Below are 21,508 nucleotides of genomic sequence, written 5' to 3' on the forward strand. Positions count from 1 at the left end.
GGAGAGCTTCTGAAGACTTGCTCCCCGGCAGATGAGGCACCTGGCTTCACAGGTGAGGAGAGCAGAAGAGAAGAACCAACAACCTCACCCATCGACCATATCCCTAAATGGGAGCAGGGGTGGCTGAGCTGAAACAAACGACAGCCACGGGCAGGAAGGTAACATAGGCAAAAATAACAGCAGCCAAAAACTCGCCCAGCCTGGGGCACGAGCCCTGGTGTTCTCCACCCTCTGTCTCGCTAGCCACGCTTCCTCTGAACACCTAGGCGAGCGGAGGGGGAAGGAAACTGGCGTTAACCCCTGATGTGCTGTGGATGAAGTGGAGTCTCTGCCCCTCTCATGCTAAACGGTCTCTCCACAGAGTGGCTGATGTAAGAGTGACCAGAATGAAATAGGCTACATTTTGCTTTGCCCATTCAACCCAGGAATCTTTGCAAACAATAATGTGGATTGGCTTTTGGCTTAGCCCGCCAAGGAAAATGCAATGGCAGCCCCATCACTGGAGATACAAAGGCTTTTTATGGGACAGTCCTACGTTGGCTGAGCACAGACTGGAAGAAGCCCCTCTACATACTAGGATTGTCTGATGTCACAAGGCTTCTAATGAAGAGGACAGATGCATGCAAGTGACATCAAAGGATCTAAGCACAGATCCTGAAAACCCTTCTGTGCGAGAATAGGCCTATTGACTTCCGTGGAACCATTGTATGAGTAAAGGTGACTCACCTGAGGAAGAGATGTGGGTGGAGATGGCAAAATGGTGTTGCAGCTAGAGGTGGGGAATTCCTTCCTGGGCCCTGCAGTGAAGCATGATATTTGCATGAAGGTAGCACCCACCTGAGATCAGGCGCAGCACAGCACAGACAACCCCTACCTCCAAGAGCTTGCACTCTACATAGATAAGACAACAGGTATATCAGGCTATTTTTAGCCCTCACCAGCTGACCCGCGCTCTAAGACTTGCTGCCGTGGGTCTCTCTTTGCAATGTAGACAAACCTTACGTGACTCACCGAACGAGGCTGTGGCTCAGCAGAGCACTGAACCTTTCTCGAGTCCCACTATCACAAGCGTGTCATGGGCAGTCAGACCTAGTGGTCAGAGTGGGAGTCGGGTACCAGAGGGTCAGAGTCCAAGACAGGCAAGAGGGCAAACCAAGAGTCCGGCATCAGGAGGGAGACAGGGTCAGAAGCCAGTCTGGGATCTCTCACATGCAGGCAGGCAGTCTGTACTGTTGCTCAGTCGACTCCCTGTCATGACTTTCTGGCTTAAGTACCACTGCCAGCCAATCAGTGGGCTGCGAGGATCTGCCGCTCAGGTCCTGCTGGGCCCAGCCTCACAGGGTCCTCCAGCAGAAGGCCAACTTAAGCCTCCTGGGGTGCTGTGGAGGCATCAGAACCCCTTTGGTCCCAGGTTCTAGCCCTGCAGGCTCTTATCGCAGGCCCCCCTTTGGAGTGGTGCTTGTCTGGGTGACCCTTGTGGAATTCCTCCACCCCGTGAGTGGTTTGGACATGGGAGGCAGGCTCCCAAGTGCCCTCTTCAGGGCCATAACCTTCCCTATCCACCAAGTAGCACAGATGTCCAGAAGGGAGGATGGCATGCATTTCATATTCCTCGTGGGCCTGGATTTCAGCTGGTGGAGGCAGTGGTGTGGTTTGGTCAGTGAAAGAGTTCTCCATGTAGGGCTTCAGAAGGGAAACGGAAAAAAATGGATTTATTTTGAGACTGAGGAAGCTGGATTTTGAATGTAACTGGGTTAATCTGCTGGCCTAGCAGAAACGGTCCCAGGAACTGGTGGCCCAATTTGCAGGAGGGTCGCTTGGTGTGGAGGTGTTTGGCAGGGAGCTATACTTTCTGGCCTACCATAAATAGCGGATCTTCTTGTTGCTGATGTCCACATGCCTGTTGTAGGCCTTCTTTGCCACTTCTAGGTGGTTCTTGAGTTCTTCCTGAGTAAGGTGCATCTGTTGGACCCAGTCGGTGGCGGCAAAGTTTGGGAAGGCTGCTGGTAACGCAGGATGGAAATGGGGGTCAAACCTATAATTAGCAAGGGAGGGGCTCCTATCTGTAGAGGCATGGTCGGTGTTATTGTAGGAAAACTGCACATGGCAGGAGCATGGACCAGCTGTCTTGACGATAGTTTATGAAACACCTCAAGTACTGTTTCAGTACTTGGTTCACCCATTCTGTTTGTGTTTGGTGGGTGGTATGTGGTGGAGGTGGATATTCAGATGTCCAGTAGCCTGAACATTTCACACCAGAAAGGAGAGGTGAATTGGGGCTTCAGTTGGAAACTATGTGATGTGGGAGTCCATGGAGTGTGGGGCCACATTGTGCCGTAGGAGTTGGGCAGTATTCTTGGCAGAGGACAGCTGGTTGCAGGGGATGAAGTGGGCCATTTAGGTCAGGCGGTCCACAACCATCAAAACCACAGTATGGTCATCACATGATGGGAGCTCCATGACAAAGTCTAGACTGATGGCGGACAAAGGCATAGCCAGAGTCTTCAGGGTACCAAGGTGCCAAGGGGTCTGGTTTGGGGCATCTTGGTACATGTACTGCACTCACAGGAATGCTTGGACCTCAACCCGCATGTGAGGTCACCAGAAAAAGCAGGCAACCATGCAGGAGGTCTTCCAGTGGCCAAAGTGCCCCATCAATGGAGCAACATGACACAGCCGTAGCACCTGCAGTCAGGGGCACCCTGGGGGCACATCTATGTGCTCATCAAAGTTCATTACCACATCCTGCATGGAACGGTACATCTTAGCCCCCAATGGCAGGGGCTGTATCCCTTGGGCTTGGGCAAGTGCATCTCCCTTCAAGGTGGACCTGATGAGGGAGAGCAGGTCTCACTGGACTGTGGCATTGACAAAGTTACCAGGCTTGAAGAGGAAGGGGGCTCGGATGTCAGTTCTTTGCTTCCCTGGTAGTAGTCCCTCTTCCTCAATAGAGCATCAGCTTTCCCATTTCGCCTTCCCGGGAGAAAGGTAATTGTGAACTGAAATCGAGAAAAGAACAAGGCCCACCTTAGCTGCCTCTGGTTCAATGCTCAGTCCTTGCAGAGGTACTCACGGTTCTTATGATCAGTGAAGACCTTTAGTGAGTGCCGAGCCCCTGCAGGGTGGTGAGGCCATACTTCAAATGCCGTCTTTATGTTGAGCAGCTCCTTGTCCACTATTCTGTAGTTTATTTCAGTGGGAGTCTTCTTCATATGGCTGATGGAAATGTAGAGCAACGACTGTAATTTTACATTCAGATGGTTAAGCTGGATAATTGCCTCTGGAGTAGCAGAGTGTATTGCTGTCATGCCTCCCTCGTATTTGTGAATCAGGGAGTGAGTTGTTGTATGTTCCGTGGTCTGTTCTGGGTGATCACGGTCACGCAATGGAGAGTCTTTAATTCTCCATCTGTATCCGCATCTGCCATGACGTATGGGCAACCCAAACCCACATGCGCACGAGCTTCGTGGGCTTCTGGGAGTAGAATGCGCAAGAGTGCAGAACTGACTGGGGGGTTAGACACTGTGAGCATAGGTGACACATGAGGGGCGGGGACATGCCCCCTCACCAGGTTTCTGCCAGGGTTTGCCAGCCAGGCCCCCTCCCTTTACAGCAGCTCCTGGAGCTGGCAAGCTGCAGCCGTGGGGAGAGGCAGCAGCAAATATCTGGGAGCTGCAGGGAAGGGCTGCTGAGGGTAAGAAGGGGAGCGTGACCATTGGCGGTGGGTATCATAGGCTGGGGGAGGCTGTACCTCCCCAAATAGCCAGGCGTGGCCCCGGCCATGCTCCACCCCCAGACTTCCCCCTTCCTCCCGCTTGGTGCAGCTCCAGTCTCTCTGTGGGGTGGCCCCAGCTCAGGCCATGCCACCCGCCCACCTGGTGCTCCGGGGCTGGGGAGGGGGGGTGCTGCAGCTGTGCCGCCCACCCTCCCAGCGCTCCGGGGCTGGGGAGGCTGCACCCACCCTCACGTCGCTCCGGGGCTGGGCAGGGGGTTGGGGGCACTTCGGGGCTGGGAGCACTAGTGTGGGGCTGGGGCCGGCGGCTGCGGTGGTGGTGGTGGGGCTCTGGGCTCGGTAGGGAGCATGGAAGGGGCAGGGCCTTGGGTAGAAGGGGTAGAGCTAATTCTGTGGCCTTTACTCACGTAGAGTTGCACTTATTCATAGTAGCAGTCCCCAGTGTCTATAAGGGCTGCAGAAATCAGGCCTTTTAAAGCCAGCCTCGGAACGTGTCTCGATAAGCTTCTTGTTTTCCAATGGTGCACAGGGGCCACCCGGGTTTTATTTAGTTTTATTTTTAGTTAATCCCAATAATGCAAAGAGGAACTCTGCAATCCAGAATGGCTGTGGCCCTTTTTATCTACATAGCACAAAAGATCTGCAGTGGTGCTCCCTCAGCTATATTATGTCATTCTTTTACTGCGCGATCTTCGGGACAGCACTAGACAGATTGGTTGAGTCCTCTGGAATTTCCCCAGTACTCCAAGATTTGTTAAATAGCAATGGCTCAGTTAGCTCCTCAGCCAAGTCTTTTAAAACTCTTGGGTGCAAATTATCCAATTGTGTAGCTATAAAAATATGTAACCTTAGCAGTTGTTTAGCACCCTCCCTAGTCATTGTTGGAATGAAACATATGCCATGATTGTTGTTAGAGACAAGGTGGGTGACGTAATAGCTTGTCTTGGACCAACTTCTGCTGGTGGAAGAGACAAGCTTTCAAGCTACACAGGGCTCTTCTTCAGGTCTTCTTGTTTATTGCATGCATTACTACAGCACTTCAGAGCCTCAGCTGTGGGCCAGGACCCCTCTGTGCTAGGGCTGTGCAATCACAGAACAAAGACAAGAGCTCACAATCTAAGTAATTATCACTGTAAAATGGGAATACATCATCCAGCATCTTTCCAAGCACAGAACAGAAACAGTCTTCGGCGCATCATTATCTACAACCTTACCATCCCTTTTACCTAATGAGGGACCTACAAACATTGTTTGAAAAATGGCGAGAAGATGTTGACATTCAGATAACACCTGTGTGTGTGTGTGTGTGTGTGTGTGTGTGTGTCCTTGATGCAGTAGCTGTAGGGGCAGGACTAGTCCGGTGCACTGAAGGGGGATGGGTGGAATGCGTGAGGAGCACTTCCCCTGCCTTTGCGCGTGACCTACCTGTTCTGAAGCTAACCACAGGCCTTTGCTCTCCGGGGCTATCTATGTGGTTCCTTCCACGAACACGAAATTCACTGTAAGTTGCTTTGTGAGCAAATCACAGACGTGGGCCTCAGTGCTCAGTTTGCTCATTGTTTAAAATGCACCATCCCCCTCTGATCTTAAAAGCAAGCAAGCAACCGAAAACCCAGCACCACTGCCAGCTCCTTGGGGCAGGAGCCCTCTTGCTGTTCTGTTTGTGTGTCTAGCGTCCAGGAGTAGTGCTCCTTGGTGCTATGCTAATATCATTATTATTGATGCAAATTGCCTGTTTCTAGAAGCACTTCCAGTTGGCTGGGAACTGATCAGGGCACAGATCCCTTTGTGTTCTAGTGCAAGTTAGTGACCACAGCCCTGCTTATATTGGTGATCCAAGCTAGTCACTGCCAGTGCCTAACCTGCCTGGAGACTAGCCCTCGCTTTAAATCTTATTTTGCCCTGAGGAAAAGGGATCAGCGTCTAAGGGAAATGGGGTCAGGAGAGTCTTATATCTGATTGAAACAAGATCACCACTTTTCTTCTTCGAATGCTGCTAAGCCGCTTTATCACACTTGTGCAAGAAGGTTGTTAAAAATATACAGCTTGATCCTCTGCAGCCAGGTCTGCTGGGCTCAGTTGTCCGCTGCACCTTGGTCTCGAGGTGACATTGCTCCTCCACCCAGCTTCATCTCTGCATTCAAGCTGATTTTGGTGCTGCCCGGAGAACCGGTGGCCAAACACTGCAAGCCCCATATGCTGTGCTTTTCCCCTGCAGGGGGCCAGGAAGCAGATGGGCCATTGGAGGTGCATTCTAGAGTCACCTGTGAACTGCTGGACCACCTCACGGGTGAGGGCATTGTGTGCCGTCAGCTGCAGCTGTAGGTCTAGAACCCAAAGATTGTTAGTGGGAAAAGGATTCAATCATCCCAAACGCCCACATTTCCCCTGCACAAATTGGGGCTTGGGTGGGGGGAGGGAGTGAGATTTAGTCCCAAGTACGATGCAGTGCAGGCTTCCCTCTGTGTCCAAGCACGTGGTGGATCGTGGCTGATGTATCTGGAGCCTATGCAATGATCCACAAGTATTTGAAGGCTGTTGGTGCAAGGGAGGGAAAGGAGCCATTGCGGGTGGTCCTTGGGGCATAGAACTGGGAGCCACGGCATAAGATTAAGGAAAGGAAAGTTTAGTGTGAAAATAGGCTGGTCCAGTGGCTAGGATGCAAGACTGGGTCCTCAGAGGCCACCGTTCAGTTCCCGGCTGGGCCGTAGGCTTCCTGTGTGATCTTGGGCAAGTCCCTTAGCGTCTCCGTGCCTCCGTTCCCCATCCGTATGATGGGGATAATAGCCCTGCCCTGCCTCCCAGGGGGCTGTGAGGCTAAATGCATTAAAGATTGTGAGGCCTCCAGATGCTACAGTAAAGGGGGCCATATAGATACCTTTGATAAGTAAGATAATTACATAAATATCAGGAGAGCCATCCTGACAGTGAGACCTCTGAGGCCACAGAATTGCCTCCCAAGGGAAGTGGTGGGAACCTCATTGCATGTGGCATTTAAAACTAGACTGGGCACAACACTAGCAAATGTATCACAGGGCATGATCTGGCATTTGGTGGGGACGGAGTATCGCACGGAACTCTGGTGCACCTTCCCTGGCAGCACAGGCCAACGTCTGAATGATCTTCTCTGCCCCTTCTTTACTGGATACTTGAGGTCAAGTTAGAGGTCAAGTTGCCTGCTTACTAGACACTGGATGTGACCATTCAGGCATCTGAATCTAAGGTGTCTGCATGGTCCTTCTCGCTGAAAGTTCAGGACACATCAATTATGCAACGGCCTTTTCCTCCTTGAGGCTTCCGGGGGTTGGAGAGATTCTGCTCCCACTTGCAGACACACTGAGGCACGCGGGAGCCTTCACAGCCTGCTGCGTCCTTCTGAGGTGGAAATGAAGCAGTTGCATGTGGCTCCGTCTGCTCTTTACGTAAAGTGACCCGGCTGGCTTCCAGTGATGGCCAGACAGCCACATGCTCCCTAGTGCTGAGTGCAGCTGGTTGGCAATTTTCAGTCGGAGTGATTTTTTGACAGAAAATGCAGTTTCTGAAAAATCAAAATTTCCCTGGAAAAAAATTAGATTTTGCCAAAATGTCTCGGTTTTCTGCCAAGAAAAACCCAAACAAAATATTTGGTTGGTACAATGCCAAGCAGTCTCCCCTCTGACCAAGTGGCGTGATTCATAAGGGAGTCTCATGGTTGCAGGTGCTCATGGGAGATGTAGTCCAGTTAGGGAGGGAATAGGAGCTTCTGCCATAAGAGGGAATAGAGGCGTCTGCCTCCTGAACTACACCTCCCATGAGGCAATCTTCCATAATAGGGAAATACACTGTAATGTTGAATAGACCTGAAACGGAAAATCTCCCCTTTTCTGAATTGAAATTTTTCAGAACTTTTCAGTCTATGAAAGGTCATCTATGCTGCTAAGGGCTAAATCCTTCTGCCTTTGCTCAGTGTGGGGTTTTGGCTAGAAGTTACTCACAACAAATAAATTATTTACAGAATTTAGCACTTTATTTGGTTTATAAATTGCCCCTTAAGGAGTCCCAAATTCCACATATTTGCATTGACCATAGTTTTTTTTTTCCCCCCCCCAAAGTATCTAAGTCACTTAGGAGCACAAGCACCATTGAAGTCACACATCCCTACAGTTCAGTGGGACTTGTGCTCCTGAATCCCTTAGGGTTTTGTAAATTCCCACCCAAAACTTCTTATGCAAATGTATTTCAGTCCCCAGCTCCCAAATGGTTCTCTCTGAGGTTCTCTCTGAGCGCATTCAGCATTCACTGCTTTCAGTGGACATAAGTCACATGGCATATTTCTGCTCCCTGATTGGACAAGTGTAACAATTCAAATCTATGCAAATATTCGCATTGATTCTGAAATTAATTTTCCATTAATACTCTCCAATTATCACTGCAAACTTGCTCCTTCCTGCCAGCAGACTGGTTTGCAATTGCAAGAAATGAACAGCAAAAGCATCCCAGACCCAGGGGAAATGAATTCATTTCAAAATGCCCAAGGAAGGGTTTGGAAAATATATATAAATGTTGCAGGATTTGCTTGGCTCTCATTTTGCTGGGATAAAGAAGGGCTGCAAGATTTGGCCTTCAGTTTGAAGTCTTTTTAAAAAAAAAAAAAAAAAAAAAAGCAATTGTGATTTAACTGAGTGCAACTAAAGCATCTGAAAAATGTCTCAATGGGTAAAAACAAAATGTCTGTCATTCATGCTCTGATAACTGCCGGGCAGCTGGGTGGCTTTTTATGAAGCTTCCCAAAGCCCATCACTTCCAGGGGTGAACTCAGGGGCACAAAGTTTCAACTCAGCCCTAAACCCACGTCCAGAGACAAATAGAAACCGCTGCAGACAGCGGTTGCCAGTGGACGCGCTGTCACTGCTTTACCGCAGTGAAGTAGGGGGCAAGATCCTGCTCCCTGTTCCGGGGCCCTGGGCCGGGTGGGACCCCACAGGCAGGTGTCATTGCGCACGTTAGTATTCCGCTCCTCCGGGCCATATAGGTGCCTCTGAATCTATCTATGGCAGAGGGCCTGTCAGTGCCGCGGTTCTGCCGTATGGCACAGGCAGGCTACACAGGGCTGCAATCCCTGCATGCTAGAGCCCATTGAGGTCGGCTGGCCCAGCGCTCAGGGCACTCACCTGGGACTCAGAAGCGCGAGGTTCAATTCCAAGCCAGGCCTCAGACCAGTGCCGTAACAAGGGCGAGGTGAGTGAGGCACTTGCCTCAGGCATGCAAGGCGGAGGGGCCCAGCTCTACCGCGATCGGCAGCGCTTCAGCGGCAGCTCTACCGCCGCCACTTCTTCAGCGGCGGGTCCTTCTCTCTGACCGGGATTCAGGGACCCGCCACCGAAGAATGAATGAAGCAGTGGCAGCAATTCGGCGGCAGGTCCTTCCCTCCGACAGGGACTCAGGGACCCGCCACCGAAGAGCCTGGAGCCGGCCCTTGCCTCAGGTGCAAAAATTCCTTGTTACGGCTCTGCCTCAGACTTCCTGTGTGACTTTGGGTAAGTCAATTAGTTTCTCTCCGTCTCACTTCCCGTCTGTCCAGTGGGGATCACTGCCCTGGGGTGCTGGGCGCATAAAGGCATTAACGTTGTCACATATGACGTTGATGAAGGCAGTGTAAATATCTGCAATAGATCGATTGCTGCCCCCAGCTTTCTGCCCCGCTGGGGTGGAAAGGAGCCCAGGTATGTGACAACACAGATTCCCTGGCTGCCCACAGCCCTACGACCTGCCTACAAGTGGTGAGCTGGGTGGGCAAATAGCCAAACCCTTTTGGGCTGGGGGGGGGGGTTTGCTCTGCCCCTCCTGCCCATGGGGTTGGCGCGGAGACAGCTGCTCCTGGTGGCCACCACCCCACGCTGCAGTCGGTGTTTGCTGCTGCAGAGCGAGCGAGCTGAGCTGAGCGGTTGCAGCACCTCTCACTCTGTGGCAAGGTGGCAGCAGCCAATGGGGACAGGGCAGGCGGCTGCCTATACACTGGCCCCATGGGCAGGAGGCAGCGGCGCTGACTCACACCTGGGGAGGGAGCGAAAAAGACTCGACCTGCCAAGTTCAGCTCTGCGTCAGGCTTTAAAATGAGGCCTGAGCAGACCTAGGGTGACCAGACGTCCCGATTTTATAGGGACAGTCCTGATTGTTGGTGCTTTTTCTTATATAGGCATCTATTACCCCCCACCTCCTGTCCCGGTTTTTCACGCTTGCTATCGGGTCACCCTAATGAGGCCTGAGCCGCCCTCTCCCGCAGGCAGGCTGCAAAGGGGCCAGGGGCTGGCTGCATTGATGGGTCCCGGCTGGCAGGCAGGGTGGGTTTCCAAAGTCTGCTGGGGAATGCCCTGGCCAGGGCCGAGCCCGGCTCTTATGAAAATGCGGAGGAGGCAGCATTGGCCAGTGAGCTGGGACTCAGAATACCGGGGTCCATTTCTGGCTCCGTCACTGGCATCCTGGATGACCTAGGGCAGAGAGTCGCGCCCCGCCCCGTGCCTCAGTTTCCCACCTGTATGATGTTTTTAATGTCTATCCCTGCTTTGCAATTCGCAGACAAAGTGCTCCGTGAGAGCGAGCAGAAAACGGGGTATCCAGAGGCCTTCTCTCGGAGCCAGGTTCCCGTTCCCGTCTCAGCCAGCCAGAGGGATTTGCTCAGAGCTCTTGGTGTTCGGGTTGGTTTGGTTTGATCCCTGGTGCCTTAGCTGTTCACCGGCTCCGGCACGGCTCGCTAACCCCTTTTACAGGAGCTAAATATAGCCGGGCAGCTAAGCAGCAGCTGCTCTGCAGGGCCGCGCGGGGCGAGAAACACCACAGCCTCCACTGGGGGAACGTTGGAGCCTCTGGCTGGCGACAGGAGACGGACTCAGCGTCCCCTGCAAAGCGCGGCCTAGCCACTTTGTCCCCTTTCAGGCACGAGGTCTTCGCCATCATGCCCATTAATCACAGTGATGCCTCCTCTCTCGCCTTCCTCGCCTCCGGCTCCAATTTCCCGCCTTGCCCCTGCACCCCAGTGCAATCAGTCGCCCTGAGCTTCTCTTCTCCTCTCGCATTCTGCTGCCCGACTCCCTCCCTCATATTGCCTCCTGGATTCTCCTTCCTCTACATCCTCGCCTCCTCTGGCCCGGCCCATCGCATCTCCCCAGAGTCCCCCCGTGCTGTCAGACGTGCCCTTTGCAGGCAGGCTTCAATTCAGCTCCCAGCCCTGGTCTCTCTCCGCTCCCCTTATCCGGCACTCTCTGGGCATCCCTGCAATCTTACCCCCATCCATGCAGAACCATCTTCTGCACCACCACCATCCTTGCTGCCCCATCCGCTCTCCCTCGATTTTGAAATAGACTCTGCACACAGACCCCTTCTCTTGCTCTGGCACGTCCCCGGGGCTCTGCTACCATTGCTAGGATGCGCTTGTTCTTTTAACCCTCACTGCTGTTTACTTCTGGGAAGTGTTTGGAGTATGGAGTTCATTAGCAGCTACAATTCCACAGACACAAACGTGGCTTGATAATTAGCTAGACGCTGTACTTAATAATAAAGCTGTGTAGCTAAGGAGAGCCAAGTGGGTGAATCACGCTTATGCAATACACAGCAGATCTGGGGATATAGCAAAATGACTCTTGCATAGAAGGCAATTGGGATTTGACCCCTTTATGGGGCTTTGGGATTTGCTTGTGCTATTCAATATTAATATGAGCAGATGGGATCTGAAGGGACTCTAGGAGGATCATATTGAGGTTTTACTGAGGGGTGGAGGTGGGGGACAGAGGGGTCTTCTGAAACACAAGCCCCTTCCCTTTGGAGTTTGGCTCCTCTCCTGTTTCACTAGCAGCGTGAAGTTGTTCAAGAGACACCAGTCTACTTGTCTCGACACTCCTGCTCTTGTTTTTGTTTTTAAACAGGAATGAATGTTGCAAAATGCCAACTGGGGCAGAGGGAGAAATCTAATTGGATTCCCATTTGTCCAAAAGGAATAATAATTAAGTGGTAAGGCTGAAAAATTAACAGGCTAGAAAACTGCTGGTGCCCAAATACCTTTCCACGAGCCTGCCTTCCTTATACACACCCAGGAAAATTCCCCTGGCCCTCTAGGGACCAGTCCATATTTGTTAGAAAGATGCAACCAGCGTCCCGTGGCTACTGGCCAGAGCTGGGTAGATACTGTGATGCTGGCAGGCCATGTGCCTGCTCTTGCCATGGTCCTCATGTCTCAGTGGACACTTGGCTGGGTCGGCTGGCTCCCCGGTGGGTTAATAATGATAAAATAGGGATTGGAATGATAAGAAAGTGTTTGGATTCTATTGGATGCTGCCTGCACGAATCTCACTGGCAATCTCTGTGTGCCGTATGGCCAGGCACTGGGAGCCTCTGTGGTCGTGTGAATCACCATGCGGGAGAGTGTCAATTGGTGGGAAGAGCTGCTCCTCTCCAGGACCTGTTACACCTCGCCCAAAAGAGGAGACCTGTTGTTTCCAGGCAGGCTCTGGTTGGATCTTACACCTGGGAACTCCCTACCCCTGGACTGAGAAACCATCAACACCAGGACTAAAGACTCTTCTTGTTGTTCTGCTCCCCACGCTGTGACGGTGAGTCATGCCAGTGGACTCCTCCCATCAGCTGAGTTTGGCAGCTCAGAGCACATGGCAGGACGGGGGTTAAAAACCCCAAACCAAAGGAACTAGGATGCAGTGCTGGCTGGACTCTGGGAAGGCAGGGTGTTTCTAGGCATAAGCAAGTGATCCCCAGTTGCTTAGCCTGGGTTAGTCCTAAAGGACAAATAGAGCTTGCTGAGTATGGAAACCTATATTACTTTTTGAAACCTAAGAGTGTAACTGATTCGTGCGTCTATATTCGCTTGCTTTCACCTTGTAAATAACGCTCTAATTTCCTTTTCCTATTTCATAAATCATCATATAGTTACTATGGGATTGGCTCCAAGCATTGTCCTTGGTGCGAGACCTAAGGCGCTATTGACCTGAGGTAAACGACTGGTCCTTTGGGGTTAGGAGCAGGGCTGCCAACAGCCCCTTATCACAAGGGAACGTCCCTTCTTTTTTCATCTCTGTACAACAAGACTTGGTGTTGCTGATAATAATTCTTATGATTTAAGAATGATGCTGATAATAATATGGGGAGGTGGGTGGGGTGAGGGTGCTAAGAAAACAGCCCCCTATTTTTGAAATACAATGTTGACGACATTAATTAGGAGTGACCTAGATATTGCTGTGAATGATTCTTGGGGTAAGGGGCCATCTGTCGCAGAGCGGTGCTCATGGGGGGGGGGGGGGGGCAGACAGACTGGAGTACCCACGAGGACTGTCTGTGACTCTGGGGTAAGACTGATAAATTGCCTGAAAAGTTTGGTGAAATCTAAGTTTAGAATTCACAGCCAACTTGAGCTTTGTGGCTTGGTTTTTAACAGTCTGCCCTGAGGTTGGTACTCACACTCTGGGGCCATCATTGGGAGCATAGGCACTGACTCCATGGGTGCTCCAGGGCTGCAGCACCCATGGGGAAAAAAATTAGCACCCACTGGAAGCCAGCTCCCCCACCCAGAGCTTCCCGCCCACTGGCGGCCTCACTGATCAACTCCTCCCCTTCCTCCCAGCACCTCCCACCCGCTGCGGATCAGCTGTTCCATGGCATGCAGGAGGCACTGTGGGGGGAGCAGGGACAGGGCGTGCTCGGGGAAGGGGGGAGAACTGGGCAGGAAGAGGCGGGATGGAGCGGGGGTGGGAATGGGGGCATGGCTTGGGGCGGAGCAGGGACGGGAAGAGCCAGGGTAGGGGAGGGAGCTTGGGGGAATGGGTGGAGTGGGGGCAGGGCCTGGGGCTGAGCAGAGGTCGAGCACCCCCTGGGAAAGGAGGAAGCTGGAGCCTATGGCTGGGAGTGTCACAGAGACGACAGCCAGTTTCCCAGGAGTCTGTGGTCGACTTTTTAACCATGATCTGTCGTTTAAGAGAAGAAGGACGGGCTTGTGGGCCAGGCACTAGCCTGGGCTTGAGGAGAGATGGGTTCAGTTCCTGGCTTTGCTGCAGAATGCCTGTCTGACCTTGGGCAAAGTCACCTGATCTCTCTAACCCCCAGTTGCCCATCTATAAAATGTGTATAATGCTCTGTCCATTGTCTGTGTGGTCTAGCTGGACTGTAAGCCCTATGGGGGCAGGGACAGTCTGTCACGATGTGTCTGTGCAGCACCTGGCGTGACAGGGCCCTGGTCTCACGTGGAGGTTATTGAATGGTGAGTAATTTCCCTGTGTCCATGCTCCTGCTGTGTTTGCTGTTGCTGAATATTCTAGTTGCTGACAGGAAGTGTGAGTTTAAACAAATAGTAGAGAATAGTCCTAGAAAGTCCATTTTGAATTCACATGCCCGGGTGTCTGCTCCAGGAAACTGATTCTAAGAGCTAGGACCATTCAGAGAGCAGAGCAAAGCGTTCAGTGAAAACCAACCAACCCAGCTTGAGTATCAGATTCAGAATTGGGGTGATCCTTGTCCTACCCTGCTGGGGGTGGGGTAATTGCCAGAGATTGATACTCATAAAAAAAAAGTCCAAATTACACACAAGTGACAGCCAGAGAATCATCTATCTGCTGAAGTTGCTCAGTGAACAGTTCTGAATGACAAGGAAATTGGAGAAAATTGTATGACTCTCAGGGACAATTCATCAACAGAGAAAGACGTCAAATTGAGAAGAAATGATCTGCTTGTCTCTTCTGACAATGGGCCCAATCCATCCCTGGGGTAATGCTATTGACTCCAGTGTAAATTCAGATGCGGGAGCTGTGACGCTGTATGGAATATGGGTGACCATTTCATATATTATTGACACCAATATTACAAAATTGCAATGACTCTTACAAGATAGGCCGTGTAAGGAATTAGTGGAAAAGTACGATTTGTTAGCTATGATAATCTTGTTTATATGTATGTACCCTCTCCATATTGTGAGTTACAAATATGTGTGATGTATCTGCATCTCAAACCTGTGCTGTGTTTCTGGGTGACACCCCCAGACAGATTGGCATCAACACTATCCAGCCTGCTTAATGGCCCATCGAGGGCAATCACCTGTACAAGGAATCCATGGACATGCCTATGGACAGGGGACTCCAAGCGCTCTTCTATGCCTGTGCGCTGTGAGCTTGTGTTTGGGACAAAGGATGTACAAGCCACATGGCAAAGGATATAACAAGGCAGCTGCATCTTCTCCATTTTGTCTTCAATCTTGCTCCTCACCTCTGGAGTCACTTCTCTACACACTGAAGCTTTGAACCAAGAACTGATAGACCCATCCAAGCTTTGGATGTCTTCCAGAGGGATTTTACAAACCAGCAAACTCACCAATGCTGCTAAGAACCTGATATATGGATTCTGAAGTCATATCTATGTATCTGATTTCTTTGACCATTTAACAATTGTCTTTCTTTTCTTTTATAATAAACCTTTAGTTTTAGATACTAAAGAATTGGCTGGCAGTGTGCTAGTTTGGGTAAGACCCGAACTATTTAGAACACATCACCGGACATCGGCAATACCAGCAGAGATGAGCTGGAGTGCCACTGAGAAGCAAAGTTGGGAAAGTAGCTGAAATACCTCTCTGATGGATTGTATTTACTAAGGGACAACCCATTCTAAATTCTCAGTTGCTCAGGAACCAACCCATGCAACAAACCTCGATGCCAACTCTGCCCACATATCTACACCATCACAGGACCTAACCAGATCAGCTACAACATCACCGGCTCATTCACCTGCACGTCCACCAATGTTATATGCCATCATATGCCAGCAATGCCCCTCTGCTATGTACATTGGCCAGACTGGACAGTCACTACGCAAGAGGATAAATGGACACAAGTCAGATATCAGGAATGGCAATATACAAAAACCTGTAGGAGAACACTTCAACCTCCCTGGCCACACAATAGCAGATATAAAGGTAGCCATCTTACAGCAAAAAAACTTCAGGACCAGACTCCAAAGAGAAACTGCTGAGCTCCAGTTCATTTGCAAATTTGACACCATCAGATCAGGATTAAACAAAGACTGTGAGTGGCTATCCAACTACAGAAACAGTTTCTCTTCCCTTGGTGTTCACACCTCAACTGCTAGCAGAGCACCTCACCCTCCCTGATTGAACTAACTTCATTATCTCCATACTGATTTATACCTGCCTCTGGAGATTTCCATTACTTGCATCTGAAGAAGTGAGGTTCTTACCCACGAAAGCTTATGCTCCCAATACTTCCGTTAGTCTTAAAGGTGCCACAGGACCCTCTGTTGCTTTTTTAAGGGACAATCTACACTCATTGCTATATCTGCTTTCCACAAGCTACTCTTAGTATAACCTTTTATGAGTGATGTACCCGAATATTTGGATGCTAATATCAAAACTGTATCATTACATTTATTAACCTAAATTTGGGATATTACAGATTATGTACTATACGCAGTTTAATAGTCAAGGGAGAACAAATAGAAGAAATTGAACGACACGTCTATTTGGGCCAAGAAATTAACATGCACCACGATCAGGAAGGTGAACTCTCATAAAGGAAAGAAAGCTGGTTGGCGCGCATTCAATTCTATCAAGAATGTCTTCTAAGGAAAAATCAAAAGGCAACATGCGCCAATCTCTTCAACTCAACAGTACTTCCTGCAATGCTGTACAGCAGCAAAACATGGACGCTGACAAAGATAGAGGAGAAACTTCTCTTTGTCATGGAGAGGGTGATGGAAAGAAGAATTCTGGGGATTTCAATCCGCAACTGAGTCCCCAATGAAGTGACTAGACAGCAGAGTGGAGCACAGGACGTCATTGTTGAAAGCAGGTACAGTAAAATACAATTGGCTGGGCATATAGCTAGGCTCACTGACAATCGATGGACTACAGCTGTCGCCGAGTGCGACCCACGGGAACTGAAACAAACACTCGGCCGACCTCCAAAGAGATGGGAAGATTTTTATCATGAAAAGGCCTGGCCACACATGGAGAAGGAAGGCCAGGCTAAGGAAAGAATGGAAGATGTGTTGTGATTGGAGCAATCTATATGAGGGCTGAAGGACCAATCGCTCAAGGTGATGTAGTTTATGACTTTTAAACCAAATTTTGTACTTTGGGATTATTTAAACATCATACCCAGATGTATAGACACTCTTTCCTTAAACCTGTATATTAGATAATGTTAACATTACCAGATCCATTTTTTTAAATTAAAGTTAATGTGGCTGGCCCTTTGGGGATCAGAAGAACATTTTGTACAGTGAATAGTTTTAAATAACTTTTCACTTTACGGGACCTATATGGTGATTGGGAGCCAGAGAACTGGAATGTAATAAAAAGGGCTGGGTGATTTCTTTTTTTTTTTTTTCAGCTTCTTGATAACCAATGGGGAGTGGGTTGGGGTGGGGGGTGATCAGGAGCACAGTTTGTGACTGGTTGGTGAATCTAACTACAGTGTTAACCACTAATTTTGGGGGAATCTGCTCTTCTTTTTTCAGTCTGCCCTGACCATGGTGTTTTCAGTGTGGGCTGCCCTAGGCACCTCAGGTCACAGGAGCCCAAGTCAAAACTTCTTTCAGGAGAAAAGGAGAGTCTGAAGGCAACAGGACCCATATCCTCCATTCCCAGGGGGCATCTCATTATCTTCAGGAGCCAGTTCGCTCTGCTCCACTTTTGCTGACTTCCTTTGTCAATCCCAGGTGATGCCTGCTCAGCCCCATAAAAGTGACAGTTGTGTCATCCCATGAACTGCCACGAGAGAGCAGGGCTGACAGCTCCTGTCTCGTTTGCTCCTGCGGCTGGTACTGGGGAATTCTCAAAGTGCAACATTTCCATTATTCATGGCTCTGAAAAAAGAACCATGTTCCCTCTTGCAGTGTGCTGGGCCCCTGTATCATGAGTCGTGTTTCAAGTGTGTCGCAAGGTCATTGTCTCCCCCCCACATTCCCTCCCCACTTCCTCTCTCTGGCCTAGGAGATTCTTCTGCCTTGGAAAAGAGATCAAATCCATGACTTCCAAGCAAATCCAGAGGGAAGTTCAAACACACACACACACACGCACACACACACAGACACACGCAATTCTATAGTTGCACAAGCAGCTAGTGTGACACTGCAGAAATGCCTCCCACAGGTGCCGACAATTACCGGGTCTGTAAAGATATGTTTACTTGCAGTCCATGTTCAGTCACTAGATGTCGCTGTGAGCAGTAAAGAGGTGCAGATCGGAGGGCTGGTGGAGTTCCCTGGTAAACAAGGAAGACAAAGCTGGAACTCGAAGTGTGAAACACTGGTTGTTTGTATCTGTAGTTGAAGTGGTTTTCTTTAATAAACACGTCCTGTTTAGGGAGAGCTGTGATTCCAGATATCAGCCCAGGGCCTAGCTGCAGAAATCTATTTCTTATTTTTACTCATTTTTAATCCTGGCCTTTGTGCTGCCCTTCCACATAATCAGAGGCCGTCATAATACAGGGATATTCTTCCGTGGGCCTATAAAACACCTACCATTTATTACAGGGCCGCTCTGTAGACACTAATTTCCAGACTCAGAGGAAGGCACAGCAGATCGCCTTTTAAAAGACCCCTTAAGCCTGGAATCTCAGGAACGTCACATTTGTGTTTCCCACACCAGCCTGGATTCTCTCCTTTAACTCTACTCACCTTCCCCCCATGGGCTGGAGTCCCTCAGCAGCTGCAGCACGGAAGCTAAGCCATACTGTTGAGTATGAGAATGACCGTAACGTGGTCTCCACGCTTACCCTTCCAGCCCATAGTAAGTACAGTGGGATCTCCACCGAGCATTGGGAGGCCAGATTCCTGTGTCCTTGGGATCTGAGACCACTGCAGAAAAGAGCCCCTGGTGGGAAACTAATTGATGGCAGCTAATGACCTGCCCTGCAGTCTGAGAGCCGTGGAGGCCCAGACAGAGCGGGAAGAGAAGCCCGCGATGCACAACAGCAAAGCAGGGAGTCCATGGAGCTGCATGGCCTGGACAGGAGCATGAGCCACAAGCCCAACAGAGAAGCTGGAGGAAAGATTTGCAAGACGTAGGGATTTCCCTCTGATGTATCAGCAGATCCATTCATCTCCACCTGCATTTCCCCTGAAACAACACTCCACTCTGCAACGCTGCCGAGATGCCTGTCTGCTTCGATGCTGGCAGGTGTATTCCTTGGAGGTCTCCTTCTCAGGGGTGTGGGGGACAACTGAAGGGCACCTTTTCATGACAATGGCACCTTGCTGGGGGGTTTTCTTTAACCGTAACAGTTTGTACCAAAAGTACATTGGGCAGTACATCGTCTGGACAGTACATGGGACAGTCCATAGTTTGCTGAGACCCCTGTGTACTAACCTGCGCAGACCTGAAAGAAAGCCCTCTAAAATTGATGGGAAGACTCCAGTTGACTTTAGTTGGCTTTGGATCAGGGCCTGTGTTAGCTCAGATGGGGGAAGAAGTGAAGGGGAAAAAATTTCATGTCCCCAGCACGACTTCCAAGGAAATTAAGCACACAAGGCCAGAGTCTACTATGAGTTACACTGTTGTAAATCAGCAATCGCTCCACTGACCTCCATGGAGATACTCCTGATTTGTACCAGCATACCTGATAGGGTAATTGGCCCAGCAGTGTTTAACCCTATATTACACTGCTAGTTGCCGATCATGCCCTCTTGGTCAGTAACAGGAGAATAACTGGTGGTAAAGGAGCCTCCAGCCCCACCGGGCAGTACAGGTGCCTTCTCTGAGTTCAAATTCTGTGTCCACAGAGATTAGAGAAGAGACGGGATGGGAGAATTTCTGTTCTTCCTCTCGCCTTTCTCGAACCCCCTGCCGGAGTCCCCTCTCCACAGCATCTGCTGCATTAGGAATCAGACCGTGTGTAATTCTGTACCTGCTTTGGGGGGCTATGGGGTTAGTGCAGTTGGGGATAGCATCAGGTTGGCCAGTGAACAATGGCCAGGTTCAGCTTGCTAGCTACATCTCTCCTGGCTGAGGATGCTGGAAACAAGTGATCTCCTGTTACTAAATCTGGGACAATACCAGATTAGCCATGGGCATGGCCAGAAGGGTTTCTGCTGAGGCTGGGTGTTGTAAGAGGATAAAGCTACATGACCGTAATTAATGAGTAATAATAATCAATAATCAACTTCCTATTTTGAAAACCCACCTTAAACCATTCAAACCCCTTTTCTTCAGGACACCACCCAATGCAGACAAACACAGGTAGAAACAAGATACGGGAGCTGAATCTCTTGGGAGATGAATGGATCTGCTGATACACCAGAGGGAAATCCCTGGGTCATGCAGATCTTGCCTCCAGCTTCTCTGCTGGGCTTGTGGTTCACGCTGCTGTCCAGGCCGTGCTGCTCCATGGACTCCCTGCTTTGCAGCTGTGCATCGTGGGCTTCTCTTCCCGCTCTGTCTGGGCTGGCCCCGCTCTCAGGCTGCAGGGCACAGTTCATTGTTTGGACAGTGCATTGCACAGGCATAGACCCAGTGCCGGGTGATTGTAAAGGTGTATTTAACATCAGCACAGACGAGCGTGCTTTACGCGCCCTGCGTAGAAGCGAAATCCAGCTCCGTGAGGGCTGTGTATTACTGAGCCTCCAGCTATGTGTGGGGCGCAGACAGCAAAGCAGGCAAAGTGCTGTCCAGATAGAGATGTCAATTTTCCTAGTGTACTGAATGGCGTAAATAAATCATTGTGTCTTGCTGTGTGTAAAAAGGGTCCCTGCCTGTCTTGTCGGGCTGCCTCCTGAAACACACTCATAAATGGTTATTGCTTCTTTCTCACAAAAGCATGTAATATTCCCTGGGTTTATTCTGTGCTGGCAAAGCTGTGTGATTCTGAAACAAGGTTGTTTTCGGCTGGACTGAGGCCACGGCCTGCCATGTGCCATCCACATAGGTAACTGGGCTTTGGGACAACACTTCTACACATTCGGGGGTGGGGGTGGGGAATTAAGTGTGTGTGTGTGTGTTGCAGGGGGTTGTTGTTAACTCTTTTGCAACTGCCCCCTGGTTGTGCTGCTGTTGCTCCGTTAATGTTCCATTGGAAGGAGTTAAATACCCGGGTGTGTCTGGGATTTTCAGCAGCCCAGCAGGGGAACTCTGGCTGCAGGTGCCTGGAACATCCAGCAGGTGCAAATTGCCTGGGTGTAGCTGGGAACCTTTAGGGACTGTAGAGCATTATACCTGCCTGTACTCGGCCCATTTGGCAGCTACTTGTGTGTGCCTGGGTCACTTGGCAGACAGCAGGTGAGCACTACCTGCCCGTACCTGGGATTCCCACCCTCCCACAAGGGGTATTTTGTATTTTGCCTGCCCTTCCCTGGACCCTTCATCAGGTGCCACCTACCTGTGCGTACCCAGCTCCATCTGTCATGTGTGCGTTCGATCAGGATGGGCCTGGAATATTCAGCAGTACTCAAAGGGTTAACATGACACTTTCTAGGGGAAATGAACAAGAGAGGCTTCAAAGTTGTGTCACCAGCTCCTAGGCGCCTGCCCTGCTCTCAGTGTGGGTTTTCCGGGGCCAACCCCTGGCACCAGAGCACGGCTTGGAAGGGAGAAATACCTGGGTTGCACTCCCCCTGCTGGACACTCCCCAAACTCTGCAAGGAGATCCAAAGGCTGCCTTCCCCATGCCTTTAGTCTGCTGGGGCTGGGCAGAATTTAGGCCCTTTTCCTGGCCCTGGGATCTAGGCAGTGGTGGATTAGCCACTGGGCCAACGGGGCCCATGCCCAGAGGCCCCAGCCAATTGGGGGACCCCAGA

Source organism: Trachemys scripta, chromosome 20 (assembly GCF_013100865.1).
Source record: "Trachemys scripta elegans isolate TJP31775 chromosome 20, CAS_Tse_1.0, whole genome shotgun sequence".
In the NCBI taxonomy this organism is placed as follows: Eukaryota; Metazoa; Chordata; order Testudines; family Emydidae; genus Trachemys; species Trachemys scripta.